Here is a 13428-nt window from a genome sequence, read left to right as displayed (position 1 = left end):
ACTTTGCAGGGCCGACAGGAATGGGTTTGCCGTTGTCATTTCTGGTGCCTAGGTCGATGCTGGGTGGTCCAACCAGTTTCATTCCTTATTGACCTTGTAACAGTTAGATACAACTGAGTGGCTTGCTAGGCCATTTCAGAGGGCATTTCAGAGTCAACCACATTGCTGTGGGTATGGAGTCACATGTAGGCCAGATCATGTAAGGACAGCAGATTTCCTTCCTTAAAAGACATTAGTGACTTGACCCATATCCAAATCCCCTGGGTTAGCTTTCTTTCTTTTTCCTTCTTATGACATCAAGATTTCTGATAGGGATTGAACTCATTTTGGGGGTAAGAGTAAGGAGATGACATACACTCTAATTAAGTGTTAAACGGAGGGGAGGAGTAGAGACCTAAAGCTTCAGACACACAAATCTTTAAAGTTGAAAATTATTTTAAAAACTATATGTATCACAGAATCAAATGATAGTATAAGAAAGAAGGGTGTTATTTGGCCCATCGAGCCTGTGATGATCTTTCGAAGGTTTAGTTCCACTCCCCACCCTTTCCCCTTATTCCGGCAATCTTTTTTGCCTGCAAGTATTTAACCAATTTGCTTTAGAAAGTTACTGTTGAATGTCTATCCACCATCCTATCAAACAATGCATTCCAAATCCTTGTTGTGTAAGAAAGACTTTCTTCATATTGCCTCTGGTTCTTTTGTTAACTACCTTAAATCTGTGCCCTTTAGTTAGCACCACTTCAGTTACTGGAAACAGTTTCTCTTTATTTACTCTATTTAAATTCTTCAAGATTTTAAACAGTTCTATCAAATCTCCTTTTAGCTTTCTGGGCTCTCAGGACAACAACACCAGCTTTCCAGCCGATGAACATAACAGTAATCCCTCATCCCTAATAACATTCCTGTAAACCTCTTCTCTACCCTCTCCAAAGCTTTCACACCCTTCCTAAATTGTACTCCCCAGAACTGGATACAAAACTGGAGCTGGGGCCAAACTAATGGTTTATATATGGTTTAGCATATGTTTTGGCTTTTATGGTCTGTCCCTCTATTTATAAAAGCCCAGGATTCCATATGCTTTATTTATATTTTTTATTTTTTATTTAGAGATACAGCACTGAAACAGGCCCTTCAGCCCACCGAGTCTGTGCCGACCATCAACCACCCATTTATACTAATCCTACACTAATCCCATATTCCTACCAAACATCCCCACCTGTCCCTATATTTCCCGACCACCTACCTATACTAGCGGCAATTTATAATGGCCAATTTACCTACCAACCTGCAAGTCTTTGGGCTGTGGGAGGAAACCAGAGCACCCGGAGAAAACCCACGCAGACACAGGGAGAACTTGCAAACTCCACACAGGCAGTACCCAGAATTGAACCCGGGTCGCTGGAGCTGTGAGTCTGCGGTGCTAACCACTGCTTTGTTAACCTGACCTGTCACTTTCCAAGATTTTGGCCAGGCACCCACTGGTTTGTTGCTTCTTGCATCTCTCTTAAAATTGTAATTAAAATGAGATTCTGCATTTTATAAATGGGGACATAGAGTACAAAGACGAAGAGATGATGCTAAACCTCCATCATTGGTTAGTATGATGTTAGAATATTGTGTCTGGTATTGGGCCTTTTATTTAGGAAGAATGTCAGAATGAGGGAGAGGGGGCAGGAGAGATTCACTAAGGTGATTACCAGGGGGGAGAGGCTTTACCTTGAGGAGATGCTGGAGAAACTGGGGCTCCTTTCATTCCAAGAAAGCAAATTAGGAGCAGATCTGATGGAGGTGTTCAAAAGTAAGAGATTTTGATCAGGTAAATCAGGATAAGTGATTTCCACTGATCAGTAATTAGAAAGAATGAATTTAAGATAGGTGTTAAAAGGATGAAGGGAGAGATGAAGAGATTTTTTTCATCAGAGGATTGTTAGGATATGAAAAGTGTTACCAGAAAGAGTACTGGAAGCAGAATCCATGACAGTTTTTAAAAGGAATTGCAGACATTTTTGAAAAAGAAAAAATATTAAAAGGGAAAATAACTAAGTCTTTTGAAGGGCTGGCGCAGGTGTGCAAGGCTGAATGGCCTCCTGCAGTGTTATAAAACTCTTTGATTCTAATTGATCTTTAACAACTTCAGACCATTGGTGCCACCGATATGAATGAAGTATTGTTGACTTTTCTTTATCATCAGAAACCCTTTGATAAATGCAGGTGACAGTGTCACATGAAGCCTTTGTTCTGGAGTTCTGATGCTGTCTGATGATTTTGATGTTAGTAAGTATTTTGTGCAATAAAGTGCCTTCATGCTCAGTTAATGCGGTGGAGGATTATATTTAATTAGATATGAAATAGCTAAGAGATCAGTGCTTATGACCTAAAAAAAAAGATTGAGAAATAGAAAGCATTCCTTCAATTGCTGAACTCTCTTTGAAAGGCAAAATATCAAAAGCCAATTGTAACTTTGGTTGCAGCTCACCAACCAGATAATTATGTACAACAATGAGAATGCCATTACTTTTGCCCATGGCCTCATTTACCTATTTATGCAATAGTCAATGCTATGAGACTGAAAGCAAGGCCTTTGCTGTTGAACTTTTCATTTAGCTCCGAATAATCACTTCAGACTGACCTCATCATGTTCATCTGTCTCTTGATAAAACTAACTTGCGATTGAGAGCATTTCTGTTGTTGGCTACAAATGCTCGTGTAATGTTCCACATGTGGCATGTTTTCTGTCTTTTGAATGATAAAAGCAATCAAGTGAATCAAGGTCAATTGAGAAGCAGCAAGCTTAAATGAACTATAAGAATGAACAAAATACTGTTTTCAGTGAGGTGCATCAATTTTCAATTGCTCCTCATACCATAAAAATATCAAAAATATTTGACTTTGACCTTTGAAGTGGGCCTAACTAACTCCACAAGTCAGCCATCTCTGAACAGACTGATACTAATATTAGAAACCGAGCCCTTGACACTTTACTCTTATTGTTTCAGACTCTTTATTACGTATATTAAGAAAAATCCCTTTGTTTTTTATTATTTTATCGATACAGCACTGAAACAGGCCCTTCGGCCCACCTAGTCTGTGCCGACCATCAACCATGCCATTTGCACTAAACCTACACTAATCCCATATTCCTACCACATCCCCACCTTCCCCCTACCTATACTAGGGGCAATTTATAAAGGCCAATTTACCTATCAACCTGCAAGTCATTGGCTGTGGGAGGAAACCGGAGCACCCAGCGAAAACCCACACGGTCACAGGAAGAACTTACAAACTCCGCACAGGCAGTACCCAGAATCGAACCCGGGTCCCTGGAGCTGTGAGGCTGCGGTGCTAACCACTACGCCACTGTGCTGCCCCTCCTCCTGTTGGAGGAGCCATGGTAACTGCATTCCTTCTTTAGCTAAGTTCCCTGCAGTGTGCCTGTGAGTGGAATCCTTCTTTGGCCTCCTTGTCTCAGGAGACAATGGGTAAGCACCTGGAGGTGGTCAGTGGTTTGTGAAGCAGTGCCTGGAGTGGCTATAAAGGCCAATACTAGAGTGACAGACTCTTCCACAGGTGCTGCAGAAAAAATTGGTTGACGGGGCAATTACACAGTTGGCTCTCCCCTTGCGCTTCTGTCTTTTTTCCTACCAACTGCTAAGTCTCTTCGACTTGCCACACTTTAGCCTCACCTTTATGGCTGCCCGCCAGCTCTGGCGATCGCTGGCAACTGACTCCCACGACTTGCAATCAATGTTACAGGACTTCATGTAGCATTTGCAGACGTCTTTAAAGCGGAGACATGGATGGCCGGTAGGTCTGATACCAGTGGCGAGCTCGCTGTACAATGTGTCCTTGGGGATCCTGCCATCTTCCATGCGGCTCACATGACGAAGCCATCTCAAACGCCGCTGAATCAGTAATGTGTATAAGCTGGGGATGTTGGCCACCTCGAGGACTTCTGTGTTGGAAATGCGGTCCTGCCACCTGATGCCAAAGATTCTCCGGAGGCAGCGAAGATGGAATGAATTGAGATGTCGCTCTTGGCTGACATACGTTGTCCAGGCCTTGCTGCCATGGAGCAAGGTACTGAGGACACAGGCTTGATACACTCGGACTTTTGTGTTCCATGTCAGTGCGCCATTTTCCCACACTCTCTTGGCCAGTCTGGACATAGCAGTGGAAGCCTTTCCCATGCGCTTGTTGATTTCTGCATCGAGAGACAGGTTACTGGTGATAGTTGAGCCTAGGTAGGTGAACTCTTGAACTACTTCCAGAGTGTGGTCGCCGATATTGATGGATGGAGCATTTCTGACGTCCTGTCCCATGATGTTCATTTTCCTGAGGCTGATGGTTAGGCCAAATTCATCGCAGGCAGCCGCAAACCTGTCGATGAGACTCTGCAGACACTCTTCAGTGTGAGATGTTAATGCAGCATCGTCAGCAAAGAGGAGTTCCCTGATGAGGACTTTCTGTACTTTGGTCTTCGCTCTTAGGCGGGCAAGGTTGAACAACCTGCCACCTGATCTTGTGTGGAGGAAAATTCCTTCTTCTGAAGACTTGAACGCGTGTGAGAGCAGCAGGGAGAAGAAAATCCCAAACAGCGTAGGTGCGAGAACACAGCCCTGTTTCAAACCACTCAGGATAGGAAAGGGGTTTGATGAGGCGCCGCTATGCTGAATTGTGCCTTTCATATTGTCATGGAATGAGGTGATGATACTCAGTAGCTTTGGTGGACATCCGATCTTTTCTAGTAGTCTGAAGAGACCACGTCTGCTGACGAGGTCAAAGGCTTTGGTGAGATCAATGAAAGCAACGTAGAGGGGCATCTGTTGTTCGCAGCATTTCTCCTGTAGCTGACGAAGGGAGAACAGCATGTCAATGGTCGATCTCTCTGCTCGAAAGCCACACTGTGCCTCAGGGGTAGACATGCTCGGCCAGCTTCTGGAGCCTGTTTAAAGTCACTCGAGCGAAGACTTTCCCCACTATGCTGAGCAGGGAGATTCCAGGTTGATGGTAATCTCAGGGAAATGTGAATCAAGCTTTCCACCTGCTTAGATTTAAAAAAAACATGATGTGGAACAGGTTCCAAGGACAATGCACCTCTTGGGAGCTCAGGCGACATTGGTAAACTAGTCGAGCTTTGCTCTTAACTCCTTGCTGTGCTGCTACTTTGTGAAACGTTGCTGTCTGCGTTATCCGGAGTGGAATCCATTCCAATATTAAAGGTGCGAATAACTTCAGGATGTCTACCCAGTATCTCAAACTCATCTGGAATGATAAAGAATGACTTGCATTTGTATAGCACCAGGACATCCCAAAGCACTTTACAGCCAATGAAGTTTTTTTTAAAGTATAGTCATTATTGTAACGTAGGATACACAGCAGTCAATTTTGTACACAGCAAGCTCCCACAAACAGCAATGTGATAATGACCAGATAACTTGCTTTGGTGCTGTTGATTGAGGGATGAATATTAATCAGGACACCAAGGATAACTCCCCTGCTCTTCTTTGAAATAGTATCACAGGATCTTTTGCATTCACCTTACAAAGCAGATAGGGCCTTGGTTTAACATCTTATCCAGAAGACAGCATCTCTGATAATGTAACACTCCCTCAATACTATACAGGAATTTAAGCAGAGATCATTTACTCAAGTTGTTAGGGTGGGACTTGAATTCACAATATTATAAGGCTGAGACAACAGTGCTATCAATAAAGCTACGCCTGCCACTGGAATGTACTACTCCCAGATAGCTAACTTTGCAATACAAAACATCGTGCAGTGAGTGGAGTTTCAAGTACGTCTGCAGACATTCCACAGAGCAAAGGCCTCCTGACTTGTGACTAAAAGACACATTTGAGGTGTCAACTTTGGCTCAGTAGAAGCATTTGTGACTCGGAGTGAGAAGATGGTGGATTAAAACCCCATTCTAGGAACTAGGCATTTCAGTATAGTACTGAGACAGCTCTGCACTGTTGGAGGTGTTGCCTTTTAAATGAGTTGTTAAACCAAAGCCCAGTCTGCCATCTTAAATGGATGTAAATGGTCCCATGTCACGATTTTGTATAAGAGCAGATAGTTCTCCCCAGTGCCATGACCAATGCATCCCTCAAGTAATATCGCCAAAAACAGATTTTTTGATCATTATCTCATCACCGTCAGTGGGATATAGCTCTGCACAAGTTGGCTGCCATGTTTTGTACAACAGTGACTGCACTTCAAAAGTATTTCATTTGTTTTATCATGCTTTGGGAGGTTGTGAGGTTGTGGAAGGTGCTACATAAATGCAAGTCTTTCTTTCTTTATATCTTCCCTTCTTATTGATGACAGTGACCTGGGGTTATATACCCTAGTGACTGGATATCTGAAGGAGTGACTGGGCCTGCTATGGTGACGTCTTATGAGCTGTCTTCCTGGATTGCCCGTTGTTCTTCCTTCACTTCTTCCTTCAACAAATTAATAATTTTGCCGCCTTGCCTTTGACTTTTGAAATTTTCTATAGAAGGAAGACTTTGTATGAAGACTTGGAAACAAAACTTGGCTCTTCAAAAATAATTGCAAAATAATTTCCAAGAAAATGTTCTATGACTGTCACTCTCTATAACGCCACAATGAAGCACAACAATTTACCTTTATGTTCCCAACATCTTCGCCCTTCCTAAGCTGCTATTCTATAATGTTTTATAGTGTTAGTTTTATCCTCGGACGGAAATGATGGAATTACAGACACATGATATCATTATGGCCCTGAACCTATCATTTGAATGGCTGTACTCTGGATTCACTCATGTCCTTCCTATAGCAGGTTATGAAGAGGGGCAATTGGGAGAAAAGTTAAGCAAAAAGTTAGTCATTCCTTGAATTACACACACATCTTACACACGCCCTCACTTCTCATGGAACCTAGGGACGAAAATAAATAGGAGCCAGACTATCCAAATTCCCAAATTCCCACCTTCTCCCAATGGATCTGCTGGGTTACCACCTTACTAATCTGCCAGATTGTTGGGGCTTGGATATTTATAGGTTCCATGTTGCACACGATGCTTGTAGCTGAGACTTAACTCTCTCAGCATTATAGGTAGCTTTTATTTGCTTTGATATTTAGGCAAAATTTATAGTATGCCTAGGAACTGAACAGAAAACCATTTTCAGTTTATTTCCACTGCAGGTTCTAACCCCTGCTTTTACTCAATCTTCCTGCTCTTTGAAGATGGGAGAACAACTCTGCACTAGAACTTTGTCTTCAGATTCAAGTGCCAACCAAAATGATTAAATGGTAAAAGAACAAGTGAACAGTAGCAGTAACACAGTATGCATTTATATAGTTATTAAGCTTAATAAGTTCCTCAAGGGGTAGAAAAGAAAAATAGTGCACAACTGCTATATTAAGCTATGATTTCTTAGTTAGCAGTTCTTTGTTCTCTTTCTGACCAATTACAGAATCTATCCGGCCTGACTATTGCTCTTGGAAAGCTTCAGGTAGGTTCACTCACTTGAAAAAGACAGACTGATAAATGCATTCAGACAGCAGCACTCACTGAGTTCAAATAACTGTCCAGTTCAAAAGAAGCATTACTTCTTGTTGCTATTGGAGTTTCTCACACTTGACTCTCTTGTCTTCAATTCTGTTTCATGGAACATGAGCAGTAAAGTGTTCAAAGCATGAAGCACTCAGCCTTTTCAATCATTAGACAGTTTCAGGTATTCATTCTACCACAGAACACTGACATGAACGCCACAGTATCGCTGAAACCATGCTACATGCCGTGTAATTTCTTGGCCTACTGCTCTTGACACCAGGGAGAACTCCCCTGCTTTTCTTGAAATGCATGCCGTTGGGATCTGTTAGGTCCACCGCAGACAGGAGGACCTTGGTTTAACATCTTATCTGAAAGACAGTAACTCTGACAGTGCAGCATTCCCTCAGTATAGCACTGGAGTGTCAGCATGGATGATACGCTCAAGTCTCCAGCAGGGGGCATGAACCCACAACATTTTGACTCACTGGTGAGAATGCTACCAATGTGCCAAGGCTTATACCATCAGTTGCCTCAGCAGCAAGTAGCTGATTTTTGACTTTCCTGTGCACTTTGGGCTCTTGGCTGAGAAATTATTCTGTTCTCTTAGTACTACTAATCTTCTGATTCCAAGCTGAATAGACTTCTTTCTATCTGATGTGACCTATTACCATAGTAGGCCATTCAGCCCCTCAAGCCTGTTCTGCCAGTTAATTAGATCATGGTGATCTGTATCTTAACTCCAGCAACTCACTTTGGTTCCATATCCCCTGAAACCGTTAACTAACAAAAATCTAACAACATTAGTTTGGACATTTTCAATCGTGCCAGCCTCAACAGCTTTTTTGGGAGAGAGTTCCAGATTTTCTCCACTCTTTGGTGAAGACATGCTTCCTGACACAATTCCAAAAGCTTTCAAAAATCTCCGTAGACTTCATATCTGAAGCCATTTAAAAAAAAATATTTTATCCTAGCTAAAAATTGCAGATCATCTTCGGCCCTTAGCTCTTTCAGCTGCTTTGCTGTCAATTTGCAAGCTTTACATCTGTCACTGCAAGATTTCAGTCAGTTTTGACTCTTTAGAAAGTTCTTACTGGTGCCATCACTCTGCTTGCCAATAGCCGTTCAGTCTGTGACTGTAGGTTTTCCTCTCAGCTCCTTATTAACATTAAGATGCAGAGCGTCACCACACAGGATCCTAATATTTAATCAGCACACTAATCATGATAGAAGCGTAGCGTTAATCGGCTTCATTGGTTTCCCTGACATGAAATTGTTCCCTCTTGATAAAAACACCAATATCTTATCTTGATGTCCGGAACTACAGGCTATCAGTGTCCCTCCTAATACAGGTAATAACCACAACAGTTCTGACATCTTTAGGCTGCTTAGCTAGATTATACTTGTATCTGTTTTTAAACATTTCTGGTTGACCCACAGTAAGTTGCTTCCACATTTGCTTCGTAGTACAACAATACACTGGGATCTAATGAACAGCATAATACTTCTGGCGTAGATGACTGTGCTCTCAACTGTGCCACAATCTTAATTGCATGCCACAGCTGTCAATCATGAAGCAACCTCCTCGCCTGAGGGCAGAGTTCAGGAGATTCCAGCACTTTCATGCAAAATTCCACTCCAATCTCATTGCACAGCCCTTGCTTTAGCTGCTAATGTGGAGAATTGGCAAGCACACAAGCCAATTTCTAAATAATTAATTTTCTTTTTTCGTGGATTTTCTTGGTGTCTGTGTAATGAAATTTTCATAGAGCTGGAAACAGAGAAGAAATATCAAGCTGGGCTTACATTCCAACTAGTTTTGTTACTTAATATTAAATATTCCGCATTTTGCTTTAATGAATCATTTATGCACAAACAAATAAATGCAAAATGCCATTTTTATCCCTTTGTCAATTTGACAGTGTCAACACGGTCAGAGTTACAGTCGCAGTGAAATATTGAATAGAAGGTTAGTGTTGCATCAGTGCTGCAAATATTTTAATGATCAACATTTCTTCTCACCACAGAATAAGTCTTTTGAACCTTTTTACTGAACTGGTTGCTCTGAGCAACAACAGAATGATCAAACCCATTCTTGGGCCTTTCTAAAGCTATTAGGAAGGTAAAGCTGTTTGTGTTAGCTCTGTCAAGAAGATCACCCATGTCACCTTCTGCTTTTAAGGACTGAGGGAGAATTCATCAGCTTCTCCCCAGAACCCTTGAGGCCAATGTTCAGTCTCTATAGAGTCCAGGCCCTGATGAAATGTTCTGACAGATGGGAACAGACTCTGGGCTTGTTTTCAGGCTGTACAGAGTATAGGCCCCCAGACAGTCTTGAGACTATACCACATATAGGAACTGACACAATGGGCTGGATTTTATTCTGGCAGGAGGGGTCCCTGCGGCGGGCTGGAAGGTGTGGGGGGGGGGGGTGGGGGGGGTTGTGGAGAACCCGCCTCAGCCCTCTGTTGGGCCCCCAGTTGCGATTTAATGGCAGGCAGCCAATTAACTGCCTTCCGTTGGAGACGCCGTCCCTTTAAGGGACGAGCTCCTGACTCTGGAATTGCCAGCCAAGACCAATCAGAGGGACGGCAGCTCCGCAGCACTGGGGGTGTCTTGTTTGTTTACTGTATTGAACCCTTTGCTGAGTCTATTAGGAAGGATGCAAGCATAAGAGGGGTGACAATCCCAGGCAGTGGAGGCACTCAGGTTAAAACCTCCCTGTACATGGATGACGTCGCCATCTTCTGCTCGGATCCGCTGTCTGTGCGCAGACTGATGAGCATCTGTGACCAGTTCAAACTGGCCTCAGGAGCCAAAGTTAACCACGGCAAGAGCGAGGCCATGTTCTTTAGGAACCGGGCTGACCGATCCTTTGTCCCCTTCACCGTCAGGTCAGACTACCTGAAGGTGCTGGAGATATGGTTCGGGAGGGCCAGGGTGTGCACCAAAACCTGGGAGGAGCGAGTAGCCAAGGTACAACACAAGTTGAGCATGTGGGGGCAGCGATCTCTCTCCATTGTGGGTAAGAACCTGGTCATCAGGTGTGAGGTGCTCACGTTATTGCTGTACGTGGCGCAGGTCTGGCAAGTACCTGACTCCTGCGCTGTGGCGGTCACCCGAGCCATTTTCCGCTTCATCTGGGGATCTAAAATGGACTGGGTCCGGAGGGACACGATGTTCAAACCTCTGGATAAGGGCGGGAAAAATGTACCCAACGTCGTCCTCATCCAGATGACCACATTCGTGTGCGGCTGCATCAAGCTGGGTGTAGACCTCCAGTACGCAAACACCAAGTGTCACTATGTGCTGAGGTTCTATCTGTCCCTGGTGTTGCGAAGGATGGGCCTGGTCACACTGCCGCGGAACGCTCCATCCAGTTGGACTGTGCCATACCACCTATCCTTCGTGGAGCAGTTTCTGCGGGAAAACACCTTTGACCACAATCCATCAGGCAGTGGTCTGCACGGAATGTCCTCTAGGCCCTACGGGAAAAGGAGAGGGTGGATCCTGTCGGATGGTTCCCCGAGCAGACTGCCAAAGTCATTTGGCGGAATGCCTCATCACCAAGCACCAAGATATAGCTTGGCCATTGGTGAGAAGAGCCCTCCCCGTCAGATCCTTCCCGCACGCCCGAAGTCTCACCCCCTCCGCACAATGCCCTCGCGGTGGCTGTGGTGGGGAAGAGATGGTTGCCCACCTCCTTCTGGAATGTGTCTTTGTAAAGCAGGTGTGGAAAGAGATGCAGTGGTTTTTGTCGAGGTTCATCCCAAGCAGCTCTGTAACACAGGAGTCTGTGCTCTACGGGCTGTTCCCAGGGACGCACACCGAGATAAACATCACCTGCTGCTGGAGGACTATCAATTCGGTGAAAGACGTCCTTTGGTCTGCCCGAAACTTGATGGTCTTCCAGAGCAAAGAGTTGTCCATGAACGAATGTTGCAGACTGGCACATTCCAAGGTCCAGGACTACGTGCTGAGGGACGCACTAAAGCTTGGGGCAGCCGCAGCAAAAGCTCAATGGGGAAAGATCACAGTGTAAGGTCCACCCACTAAGCTGAACGGAGGAGCTGGATCCGTGGGAAACCCCTCGAACTGTATCAGGAAAATATTGTGTGCTGTAAAACGTAAAAATGTATATGGCATGACAAATGAAATGGAAGGGTTGTGAGGCAACTCATGATTGTATAGAAGGAAACTTATCACCTTTGCACTGTTTGTTTTTTTTGACTTGGTGCTGTTTGAAACTGTTTGGTAATGTATTTTTTACAGATTTTTATGAATAAAGTATATATTAAAAAAAAATAACTGGCTTTACCTGGTGGCGTCTCCACATGGTGGCGGGCCCCTCCATCCTCCATGAAATTTGAGTGAAATCAGGAAGGTCGTCCTCACCCTCCCCTGCATTGGACAAAATAACAGGGGGCTGGGACAACACCGGGAACGGTATCCCTTGCCATTTTGTTCGAACCGCCCCTCACCTTTGCTCCTGTCTCCAAGGGCAGGATAAAATCCTGCTCAATGTTCCAACTATGACAGGAACAGGCTCTGAAGTAGTTTTCAGACTGTACAGCATGCAGGCCCCAAGACATCCTTGGGACTGTTTGAGGCAATGTTCAGACTCTGCTGACTATTGTCACTGAAGCAGTGAGTGTTCACTGTAAACAGCAAATGTATTTGTGTGAGCCAACATACTGTATAACTGGCAACCTGTCAATGGCTGTTAACCTGATATAATTATGGCAGATTAAGTTGGCAATGTCTTTTGTCCTGATATATGTTCTAAGGATTTTGAATGACACATTTGTGGCTGACTTCATGAGAGACTGAGCAGCATTTTGCTACATAAGGAATGAGCAATTGTAATTCATGGATTAATGTTAAGTTGAGGGTTAATACAGTAGAAATGTCTTCATTGCTGTGGTATTTTGGAGAGAATGCTAAAGTCTGTAATTACTGTGGCTATATTCATTGTGGAATTGTTCTTTTCTATCTTATTGTGAGAAATTACAGCATTTACTAAGTTGAAAGTAGAATATACTAAGGTTCAAGTTAAAATGCATTGAGGAAGGGCTTAGAACGGACTACAGTCCAGTCTCTTGGCCACATACATTGCGGCTAAAACGCACTAAATTACAGAATAGTCTTACTCTGCCACCTTCCGAAGACAAGCAACATCACATGAAGGCACAGAACAGAACTGATAATTGAAATAATCTGAATAAGGGTTCGCTAACATGCTACAAATTTTACTCAGGTTTCTGTATGAGTGATGATGGGAGCCAAGATTCACCTACAAGAGTAGTCTGAAAAATACAATCTCAAAATATCTAGAGTAAAAGAGATCCAAAAACAGAACACTTCTGCTTGCAAGTTGTAATTGGCAAATTTAAAGGATAGGACCACTTAAAGGACAAAAAATGTAGGTTACCTATAGGTTGTTTGGATAATAAAAGTTTCTGGCCAAACCTAGTGCCTGCCACAACAATAACAGAAACAAGTCTGTGGCTAGGTGCCAGAGTAGTGAAACTCCCCCCAACCCACTGTCTGGCAGCTGGTGAAGTGGAGGTGGCGCAGACTGAGGTAGTGTTTTGCCTTGTTTGCCACACCAGACATCCTGCCTCCCCTTAGGACAACATGTTGTACCTGAGGGCACAGCTGGCCAGTATTACCATTGTCAGTGCCCTACAGTACATGCTCACTCAGGTGACCTTGCAGTGGAAGGCTTGGCTCTGCACCTGTCTTCACCCAGAGCTAAAAGGGCTAAATTATGAGGAGAGGTAGCATAGACTAGGCTTGTCTTCCCTACAGCATAAAAGATTAAGTGTTATCTAATTGAAGTTTTAATGATGATTAAAAGATACAACAGGGTAACATAGAGAGAAACTATGGGGCAGTCCATAACAAG

The sequence above is a fragment of the Heterodontus francisci genome, chromosome 8 (assembly GCF_036365525.1).
Source record: "Heterodontus francisci isolate sHetFra1 chromosome 8, sHetFra1.hap1, whole genome shotgun sequence".
Taxonomy (NCBI): Eukaryota; Metazoa; Chordata; class Chondrichthyes; order Heterodontiformes; family Heterodontidae; genus Heterodontus; species Heterodontus francisci.
The sequence above is the reverse complement of the archived record's forward strand: the minus strand, read 5'-3'. Positions refer to the sequence as shown.